Genomic DNA, 10531 nt, shown 5'->3' on the forward strand with positions numbered 1-10531 from the left:
TGGCTATTATAAATAAGGCTGCTATGAACATAGTGGAGCATGTGTCCTTCTTACCGGTTGGAACTTCTTCTGGATATATGCCCAGGAGAGATATTGCTGGATCCTCTGGTAGTACTATGTCCAATTTTCTAAGGAACCGCCAGACTGATTTCCAGAGTGGTTGTACAAGCTTGCAATCCCACCAACAATTTGGATGAGTTAGACAAAAAGCATGGGGATGTTATTGGGAAAATACAAATAGTATATATATGGATCATATGGTCAAGGCTACTGTTGAATTTTGAAAGAATATACTTGACTAGAGCTTATTTCCTAGATACCATACAAAGGAGCATGGTTAGATTGGGCTGAGCTAGTGGGTCTCTAAAAGGTAAAATATTAGCAGAGGAAGACTCAGAAAACTCTTATGAATAAAAAGAGAGCCAATGAGTAATAATATTTAAACTTAAATATTGAAATAATATTTAAAATTCCTACACTCAACAAGGTAAACACTCTAATATAAGGTTTCTCCAAACTTCAATATCTAAAACACATTCTGATATCTAATGGGGGTTATAGTAAGAATGATTTCAGCAAATAATTTAGATTTTCAAGGGCAAATATGGGGACATCTGTATCGGGAACTCACCACAGAACTACCGTACCCCAGGATAGTTCATGGATCAACCAAACATTATAGGAAAAATTTGAAATTTTGGCTTTAGGAATAAAGTATATACAAATATTTACTCATGAGTTTGGAAAAGAGGAAATGAATTGGAGTGAGTGAAGTCTGAACTCAAGGGAGGGATTTTTGATCATGACTAAGTCCTGGTGTTTATGTCACTTTTGTGACTTGATGTACGTATGCCAATCTCAGACTCTAGATCAGTGCTTCAGTCTTCCTAATGCTGTCACTCTTTAATATAATTCCTTATGTTGTGGTGACCCACAGACATACAGTTATTCTGTTGCTACTGTTATAAAACACAATGTAAACATTTGATATGCAGGGTATCTGATATGCAACCACTAAATGGGTTGCAACCCAGAGTTTGAGAATCACTGTTCTGCATGGTCATTTAAGAATAACCAGATTGTCATGATGGGTATTTTATTGGTATCTATTGAGCTTTATAAATAATCGGGACGATTTCTACTCATTTCTTCTGGTGTGGTACCCTTAACTATCTTTTTACCAGAAGATGTAATATATAGTGAGTATGAATGGAAAAATGAATTCCATTCCAACCAATGAGCCCCAAAAGAGGTAACCCTTCGAGCAACTGATCTATACAGTTTATTGCATTGTCAGGACAGTCCAGTGCTGAGGCTAGTGAATCTTAGTCAAAACAAGGCTTCAGATCATGGGAACAGTAAAAGAATACTGGGTTAAAGGTGGGCAGAAAAAAAAAAAACCTTGAGTGGAAATGTAACTGCACATGGGAAGACAGACTGCAGAGATCTGAGTCCTGTACTAGCTGTTCCCTGATAAGAATGTGTACTTGAAAATGCAGCCAAGTCTACCTGTGAGCATTATCTGAACACAGAACTAGCTTCAAAGAAGCAGCTTGAATACAAATCCTAAGCTTAGGTCAACTCATTGTGTGTGATAGCTCTAAGTCACCAGGACAGCTAGACAGTAATAGAAGGGACACAGAGAAGAGGCTGGAGTCATGTGGAGACAAAACCAAGAGTACATATTGCCAATGAGCCAAGGGGAATATTGAGGTTTACGTTTTAGTGTAGAAGTTACAGAGAATGTAGGCTTTGGAAATAGGCACTCATCAGAGGCAGTAGTAAGACCTCTGGCATCAGCCTGGGCCCCACACTGGCCTCTTTGTAGCATGTTAATCTAGGATAGATAATTAAATATAATTTGGGTGCTTGCAAATATAAGATACAATGAGGCCTGGCAGGTTTAGATTTCCTCAGGAGCCCTCAAATATTCTACAATAGAAAAGCAACAGCAAACCTTTATTGTGGTTTGCTTTGAGTTGATAATAGTTCTCTGTTGCTATCATAACAAATTATCACACACTCAGTGGCTTAAGGCAATATAAAGTTGTCATCTTCCAGCCTGATCTCACTAAACTAACATGAAGAGGTCTATGCCTGTTTGGGGGACACAGAGTAACCCTGACTTGTGCTCAGTTAGATAGTTGGTAGAATTTAATGTTCTTCAGCTATAAGACTGACACACCCAATCTTGCTTACACAAATGGAAATTGTTGGTTGCTAGTTCCCTCACTTGGGTCACTCATTCACAAGTTACTTAGTTTGAAAGATAGCAACAGCAAATCATCTGATCTACTCCATGTCAACATAACTGTTCTCTCTGCTTTGGTGTATGGATGGCTTTGAGTATACCTGCAAAATTTATTGTCATTGAAGACTACTGTTATTAAATTGTTCTCAATAAGATGACCTAAAATACTGTCATGTCCCCAGTGTCTATACCTTGTAATGGTCACTATTCCTCTACATTTATATTGACATGGGTTCTAGGAGTAAGGGAATGAATATCTTGTGTAAAACTGATTTCACCCACTTATCATATCACTCTTCAAGTAATCCCTAGTCAAGCATGGGTAAAATAATGATACTAGAATATCATTTAATACATCTTTTTATTGCTTCACTCTTGCCAAAGATACAATGTACTGAGATCTGCAGCTAGACAAATGTTCTTCCTTTTCCATTTTCTTTATACACTGCTGTTTTCTTTGCCTCGCCCTCTTCTCATTCCTCTTTCCTTATGTTCTATGATTGATTTCTACTTACCATGATTCCTGGGAAGGATGACATCCTGGCTCACTGTAAGGATGCTTATTTGGTCTTTGGCATGGTGGAGTCCTTGCTTCAGGATTTAAGAAGTTCTCTATTTCTGCCAGGCACTATCTCTAGAAGATACACAAGTCAGAGCCCTTAGGTTTGCCCACTGTCATCCCTCTCCATCTGTTCCTTAGAAACTTCTAGACATTTTGACATCACATAAAAGCAAAGACATTCTTGGGAGCTAATTTGCTTCTTCTGAGGCCAATTACCTCTCAGACCCCCATGTGTCCTTGCCAATGCCTGGTTGTAAAGTTCAGGCAGAGAGAACATCTTACCAGGTAGCCTCTTCTGCACAAGGAAGCAAACATAAAAAGCACATGATTGTTCCCAAAGGGGTCTTCCAAAACAATTCAAATCAACAGTAAGTTTTTAATTTTTAAAAACATTTTTGGATTATAATTGAATTTCATAATTTCCCTTCCCCCTTTTCCTTCCAATCACTCCCATACACCCTTCCTTGCTGCCTTTCAAACTCATGGCTTCCCTTGTCATTAGTTATTGATAAATACATAAATACAATCTTTCCAGTTATTATAATGGTACCTATTCATATGTTTTTAGACATCAGATGTAATCAGTTTGTTTATAGATCTCTGGAACCTGGTAGTGGAGAAATCTACTACCTCTAAATTTTTTTTTTCTTAATGGCCCCAATGATCAGTGTTACTTTCCTTCCTAAGCCTAATAAATATCATTATCCCCAGGTTTGTGTTGTTCATAAGTGGTGCTGTAACTCTTTTTGATAACCAAATGAGAGTAGAAGTGAACCAAGTCACTTCTGTGCTGTATCAGGGAATCAGTATCACTGGGTTTTAAAATATAATGCCTTATCCTAGAAACTTCATGGGATTATTAAAACCATGAAGGAGAAGCATCCTAGCTCACTGAGTTCCTACAGAAAAAAAAAAAAGCTATGCTTAGGGAGATGGTATCTAAATGTTCAGTGAAGACATTTGTGGCTACTGTTATGATGGCAAATTTTAAACCATAATGATAGTGACTCCCTCTGTATCTTTTACTCATTGCAGAAACAGAGTGGATTTTTATTTTTTCTTTATCAATAATTGTATCGTTCCTGGAGCTGGAGAAACGGATAAGCAGTTACAAGCATTTGTTCCTCTTGTAAAGGACCCAAGTAGAGGCTCCAGGTCCACATGTCAGGTATGACTTCCTAGGATTTAATCCTCTTTCCTTTTTCTGTATGCATGTGGTGCAGATACGTACATGCATGCATATACAAATATGCATTAGATAGATAGATAGATAGATAGATAGATAGATAGATAGATAGATAGAAAGAAAGAAAGATAGATAGATAGACAGACAGATATGATTTGGCCAGAGCCAGGCTTGGGAATGCAGGGAACAAAATGGATTTTTTTTTAAAGGAGAAATCACCCAGAAATGTCATGTTCAAGAGGTTTTCTGGGAATGTCAGGCTGGTATAGTAGAGTCCAGTTTGGATAAGTAGATTTTTTTTAATTCTATGTGTACAGATGAGGCTCTTTGGAATGAGGGTTGGAAGGGTGGAGCCTTAAAGACTACTCACCAGTCACTAGTCCTTTCTGCACATCCTACTCCAATATAAATATTGGAACTTCTGCAATTTTTCTAAGCTACACTGGGTGGAGTTCAGGGGCCCAATTTGCAAATTGCTTAGGGCAGAACTTGAATACTTGGAATGTGTCCAACTAGAGGCAGAATTATAGTCTTTAATCTTGTTTTGAAAACTTGGTTTCCATGTTTATTGTCCTGCTAAAGTCAAACCTCAGCAATCTCTCTCTCTCTCTCTCTCTCTCTCTCTCTCTCTCTCTCTCTCTCTCTCTCTCTCTCTTTCTTGCTCTCTCCCTCCCTCCCTCCTGTGCCAGTCCTCAAAGTCATCATGCACTTGGAGAAAAATAAATAGACTGAAAAAAGAAAGGAGCTCTCTCTCTAGCTGTTATGTTGGTACACTGTATATAAGTCTTCAGGAACTCCTTAGCTCCCTCCTTCCTTCTCTCCCTCCCTCCCTCCCTCTCTCTCTTTCTTTCTTCAGAGTATAGACTTTTAGGACCTAAAAGAACAGGAAATTAAAGTACATTGGTTTTGGTGTTTCACAAATGTTATTATTGCTGTTCATGTACAAGCATCTTGCTTACACAGGTAGTATATAAGATTTAGATTCCTTCTGATGATAAGCTTAAGGTTCACAATGTTTGGTGATGTTAGACCACTGTCTCCAGATTCTAAAATGCTATTAAAAGGCTGCTGAGAGAACATTTAATGTAACTTATGAGGTGCCTCTCTTCCTGTGCCAACAATAAAGAGTATGCTGGAATATTTGTCTTCTAACTTCTTTTCCCAGAAACCAGGGCCAGAGCTAGGTGTACATGGGGGCAGTGAGGCACGTCTTGTAGATATAACAAACATAGGTTACAAGCACAGGCTTCATGGTTGAGATTAATAATACATGCCATTCTTTAACGAAAGTAACAAAGAAAAACATATCTGCAATTTCAATAAGGCATGGCCTACTGAATAACACTATTTGTATCACACATATTATAAATAGCTAAAGAAGATTCATGCCAATCTTGTTCTTATCATTATATGGCTACTTATTTCATCATGTAGCTTTATTTTTATGTATTTCAACTCTTTCATTGATATACTGTTCTCTCAACAACCAAGAATTTGACATCCTTTTAATTTTTGCACCAAAGACAATTGCAACACTCACCTGCCTAAACTCTGGTCCTACCACTAAATTCCCCTGTGTAATGTGAGTATACACATTTTTACCTCTTAGCAATCATATTGAATTTAAACCAAGCCTCATTGAAGAAAAAAATCCTGTGCCAGTCCTCAAAGTATTCCTGCACTTGGAGAGAAATAAATAGACTGAAAAAAGAAAGGAGCTCTCTCTAGCTGTTATGTTGGTACACTGTATATAAGTCTTCAGGACAATGGATCAGTTCTTTCCTTGAGCTCTCAGACAGTTCAGACAACAGGGTGCCTCATCACCATCAAAGAAAAAGAAGAAAATAGATCTCCTTTTGCCTTTGCAGAAGTGTGGTAAGAATATAATGGTCATGATTGATCTCTCTCTACAACTACCTTTGTGAACTGAATTATGCAGTCTCAGAAGCAGTGACCGAGTTATAAATTAACTCCTGCAGCCAGGAAGAGATTCATCTAAAGTCTATAATCTTTGAGCTTTGCTGTAGGAAGACGGGAGCTCTAGGACTGGAACACCGATTCTATTTTTGAGTGCTCATGTAGGGGTACAGAGAAGTGAGGAGGAAACCTGAAGAAGGAGGCGATTCCAGCATCCTTAGTCATTGAAACCATACTGATTAAGTCAGACCAGCTCTTAAACACTACCTGGGGTGGAAGCCTGATGAGACATGCCAAGCTAGTTGTCTCTGTCCTTGTAGGGTTTCTGACAGTGAATGTAATGTATCCTGAAAGCAGATTCACTCTTGTGAACAGGAACTAAGCAGAATCTAATGGTGGATTAAAGTCAACCTTGATCCCAGCTCCAGCTGGAAACAGAGTGAAGGATGATGTGAAGGTCACAGAAGAATGGTCTGTAAGCCACTGACCTGATCACTCCGATCTCCCAGGGCACATATGTGTTTATTTGTTTAATGTGTTTTTCCTAAGAAATTATGTTCATTTAGCAGGATGCTAAATTCTGAATTTGTTACTGTGTAGACTCACAGCATCCCTTCCTTCACAACGCTTACAGTCTGTTGCTGAAGACAGACCACAAAACAATCACAAAGTAAGAGAAAGCTGGACCTAGAGTAGTTGCCTCTCTTGCAAGGGGCCTGGGTAACTTTCTAAGAACTGATACACCCATGCACTCTGGCTAAGTGTGGTGGCATGTACCTGCAATTCCAATCCTCTGGAGGATGAAGAAGAGAGATTTCCATAAGCTCAAAGCTAGCCTGGTCTGCATTGTGAGATTCAGGTCAGCCAGGGCTATTTAGTGAGAGTCTGACTCAAAAAAGAAGAGCAAAAATAAAAACTGATAGATAGATAGATAGATAGATAGATAGATAGATAGATAGATAGATAGATAGATAGATAGATAGATAGATAAAACTAAGACAAAACTTACAACATACAAATGCTGCTGTGCATAAGGAAAGATACAGCATTATGAGAGTAAAGAATAGGAGAGTTAGCCCAAGTTACCTAAATGGGAATTTGGGTGTGCTAATAACAATGCATAGGAAGAATAGAGGATATTTTTATCCAGTCAAAAGTACTCACATGTACTGTCAAGCATAGTGAGCTTAAGCTAAACTATTTGGATATGGTTCTCACTGTTTCAGAAGGAAGAAAGCAAACTCAGTAAGATTAAATGCTTCAGGCTGTGGCTTCTAAGGGATGGAAGTTAGTTAAAAATTACTGCTCTGTTTGATCCAAATCCCATACCTGCAAATGTCAGTGAAATCATAAAAGATTAATCTTTTTTCTTGAAAATAATTTTATGAAATGTACTCTGATTATGATTTAACTTTCCTCATCTTCTCCTAGATATTGGTAAAGGTGGCTCAGTCAATAAAACTAGGCTGGCAATGAAAAATACAATATTTATCTTTTTATGTACCTCTCTTACATCTTATTATACTTAATACAAAGACACCCAGGCCCATCAGAATGATTGCAAATGACAGGATTTTCCTGATGTTGCAGATAACTATCAAACACATACGCACACACACATACACACACACACACACACACACACGCCTGAGCGCGAGCACATGCACACACATACTATCTGAGCTGAGTCTTATGTTAATTTGACACACAAACTAGGGTTAGATGAAAGAGGAGACTTCAGTTAAGACACTACCTTCATAAGATCTGGCTGTAAGGTACTTTCTTAATTAGTGATTGATGTGGGATGGCCCAAACTCTGTTGAGTAGTGCCATCCTAGTGCTGGCTGGTTTGGATTCTGTAAAAAAACAAGTTGAGCAAGTCAGAGAGAGCAAGACAGTAAGCAGTACCCCTCTGTCATCATGGCCTCTGTATCAGCTCTTGCCTTCAGGTTCCTGACCTGACTTACTTCAATGATGAATGGCAAAACAGAAATATAATTCTAATAAACCATTTTCTTCTTAACTTACTTTTTGGTCATGGTGTTTTGTCACATCAATAGAACCCTTAGCTAAGAAAAACACACACCAGCATTTTCTGTATATTTTCCTGTATCTATAGGATTTGCTCTGATTGCACCTGTTAGCTGTTGTGAACTGTGATGTAATGCATGTGGGAGTGCAGATGTCTCCATAAGATAATGATTTCATGTTTGAACACACATATAGTTCATGGGTCATGATGCAGCTCTGCTTTTAATTCTTTAAGAATCTCATTATCATCTGTATTCTATTAATTTATATTCCCATTAATAGGCTACAAGTCATTCTTTTTCTTCCTACCTTCCCCAGTACTTACTATCACTTAGCTTTCTAATAAATAACTAAGACATGTGAACAATTTCTTTGATTCTCAGAGTCAAACTCAGAAAAGCAGAGAATAGAACGATAGTTATGACAGGCTAGGCATTAGGTGGGATAATGAGGAAAAGGGTTTTGGAGCAGAAAAGACAATTTACTAAGGGATACGCTGTCATTTTATTTCCCACCGTGTGGTAAGATCCCACCACCTGTCATTATGGTGCAGAACGTGAGCTTCAAATATACGAAAGACGGGCCTTGCATCTACAATAATCTAGAATTTGGCATTGACCTTGACACACGAGTGGCTCTGGTAGGACCCAACGGAGCAGGGAAGTCCACTCTGCTGAAGCTGCTAACCGGAGAGCTTCTGCCTACAGATGGAATGATCCGGAAGCATTCTCATGTCAAGATAGGGCGTTACCGTCAGCACTTACAGGAGCAGCTGGACCTTGACCTTTCACCATTGGAATACATGATGAAGGGCTATCCAGAGATCAAGGAGAAGGAGGAGATGAGGAAGATCATTGGGAGATATGGCCTCACTGGGAAACAGCAGGTGAGCCCAATCCGGAACCTGTCGGATGGGCAGAAGTGCCGAGTGTGCCTGGCCTGGCTGGCCTGGCAGAACCCTCACATGCTCTTTCTGGACGAGCCTACCAATCACCTGGACATCGAGACCATTGATGCTCTGGCAGATGCCATCAANGAGTTTGAGGGTGGCATGATGCTAGTCAGCCATGACTTCAGACTCATCCAGCAGGTTGCACAGGAGATTTGGGTCTGTGAGAAGCAGACAATCACCAAGTGGCCTGGAGACATCCTGGCCTACAAGGAGCACCTCAAGTCCAAGCTGGTAGATGAGGAGCCCCAGCTCACCAAGAGGACCCACAATGTGTGAGCCCTCAGCCAGGCTTGGGTCAGGAATGCCACCTGGAGACTGCCAGCTGACACCTGACCAGCCACTCAGGACAGGACCCTGGGGCTGCACTCCTGCACTGCTGCAATACTGCCCTCAGCCTCTCCCCTCAGCCTGCCTTCGCTGCATCATATCTCCAGCTGGACAGCACCTGTCCGTTTTCCCACCCTCCTTCCATTTGGGTCTGTCTGTTTGGACTCAGCTGGCTGTTCTCTCCAGACCCTTGCTGGTTACCTTGCCCTGAAAGATGCAGCCAGGGGTACCTGGGTTAACCCAAGGGCCCAAGCCCTGGTCTGGCCCTGGAAGGATTCAAGAGCCTCATTTTATGGGTTTCAGTGATGTTGGAGTGTTGGAGAAATACTGCCAGCCCATCACCCCCATTCCTTATTGCTTCTGGTTTGGAGCTCTGGACCAGGGCCTAGTCCTGGTCAGTATTTTAATAATTATTTAACAGTGTAGATCTATGTGTCATCTACCAAGTGTCCAATAAAGAAAGAGGAAGCTACAAAAAAAAGAAATGGAATAATTATGAACTTATAGTTAAAACATATCTTTAATGTAAAATACTCTTTAGTGTTTGTATTAAACTTAGTCGCACATGTGTAGAGATAGAGCTCTGTCCGGGGCTCTGGGGTATGATTTTGGTAGGATACACAGTTCTACATCTAAAAACAAGATCCATTCCTAGTGCTTTGAGGTACGTTATGGGGAATTGTTGACTTTTCCATAAAATGAGCAGTGAGCATTTCCTCACTAAAGCACTAAGGCACATATATTTCAAACATGTCCATTTGCTAGTGAAGAGGCTGTTTGGCATGATGTGGGCAGACAGATAAGTACTCATTTTGCAGGCAAGCATTTGTTCTCAAATTTGTGGCTTGTATGATCTCATATCTTCTGTTGCTTCTTTCCTCTTTTGTCACTTCCTTCCCTCTTCCCCGCCTTCTCTTAATGAATTTAATATAGCTTTATGGGAATGTTAATACATCTCTCACGTGGTCAAGCATCACAGCTATAAGGGGAATGAATCAAAAGAGCTGAAATATACAACCTTTATGATGCTAATATTATGAGACCAAGAGACAGAAATAAACAAAAATATGCACTGTAGTTGTGTGCATGTACATGTGCACACTAAGTATTGATTATAAGGGCTGTTTAAATATGTAATTATGTAGTAACCACATCCTCTCCATATCAGAAAAACAGTGGTTAAACTTCTATAGAAACCAAACTTACTTTGTTATTGAAGATCAGCCTTAGTCCATGGTGATCTGATAGGATGCATGGGACAATTTCAATATTTTTGTATCTGTTGAGGCCTGTTTTGTGACCAAT

General features: G+C 39.7%; 1 pseudogene across 1 annotated transcript; it reads left to right on the forward strand.

Moving 5' to 3' along the window:
• Nucleotides 1–8444: 8444 nt before the first annotated feature.
• LOC110295107 lies at nt 8445–9521 on the forward strand (annotated as a pseudogene). The gene has a single exon (XR_002378007.2). The product of XR_002378007.2 is annotated as an ATP-binding cassette sub-family F member 2 pseudogene (transcript).
• Nucleotides 9522–10531: the final 1010 nt, after the last annotated feature.

The sequence above is a fragment of the Mus caroli genome, chromosome 5, assembly GCF_900094665.2.
Source record: "Mus caroli chromosome 5, CAROLI_EIJ_v1.1, whole genome shotgun sequence".
NCBI lineage: Eukaryota > Metazoa > Chordata > Mammalia > Rodentia > Muridae > Mus > Mus caroli.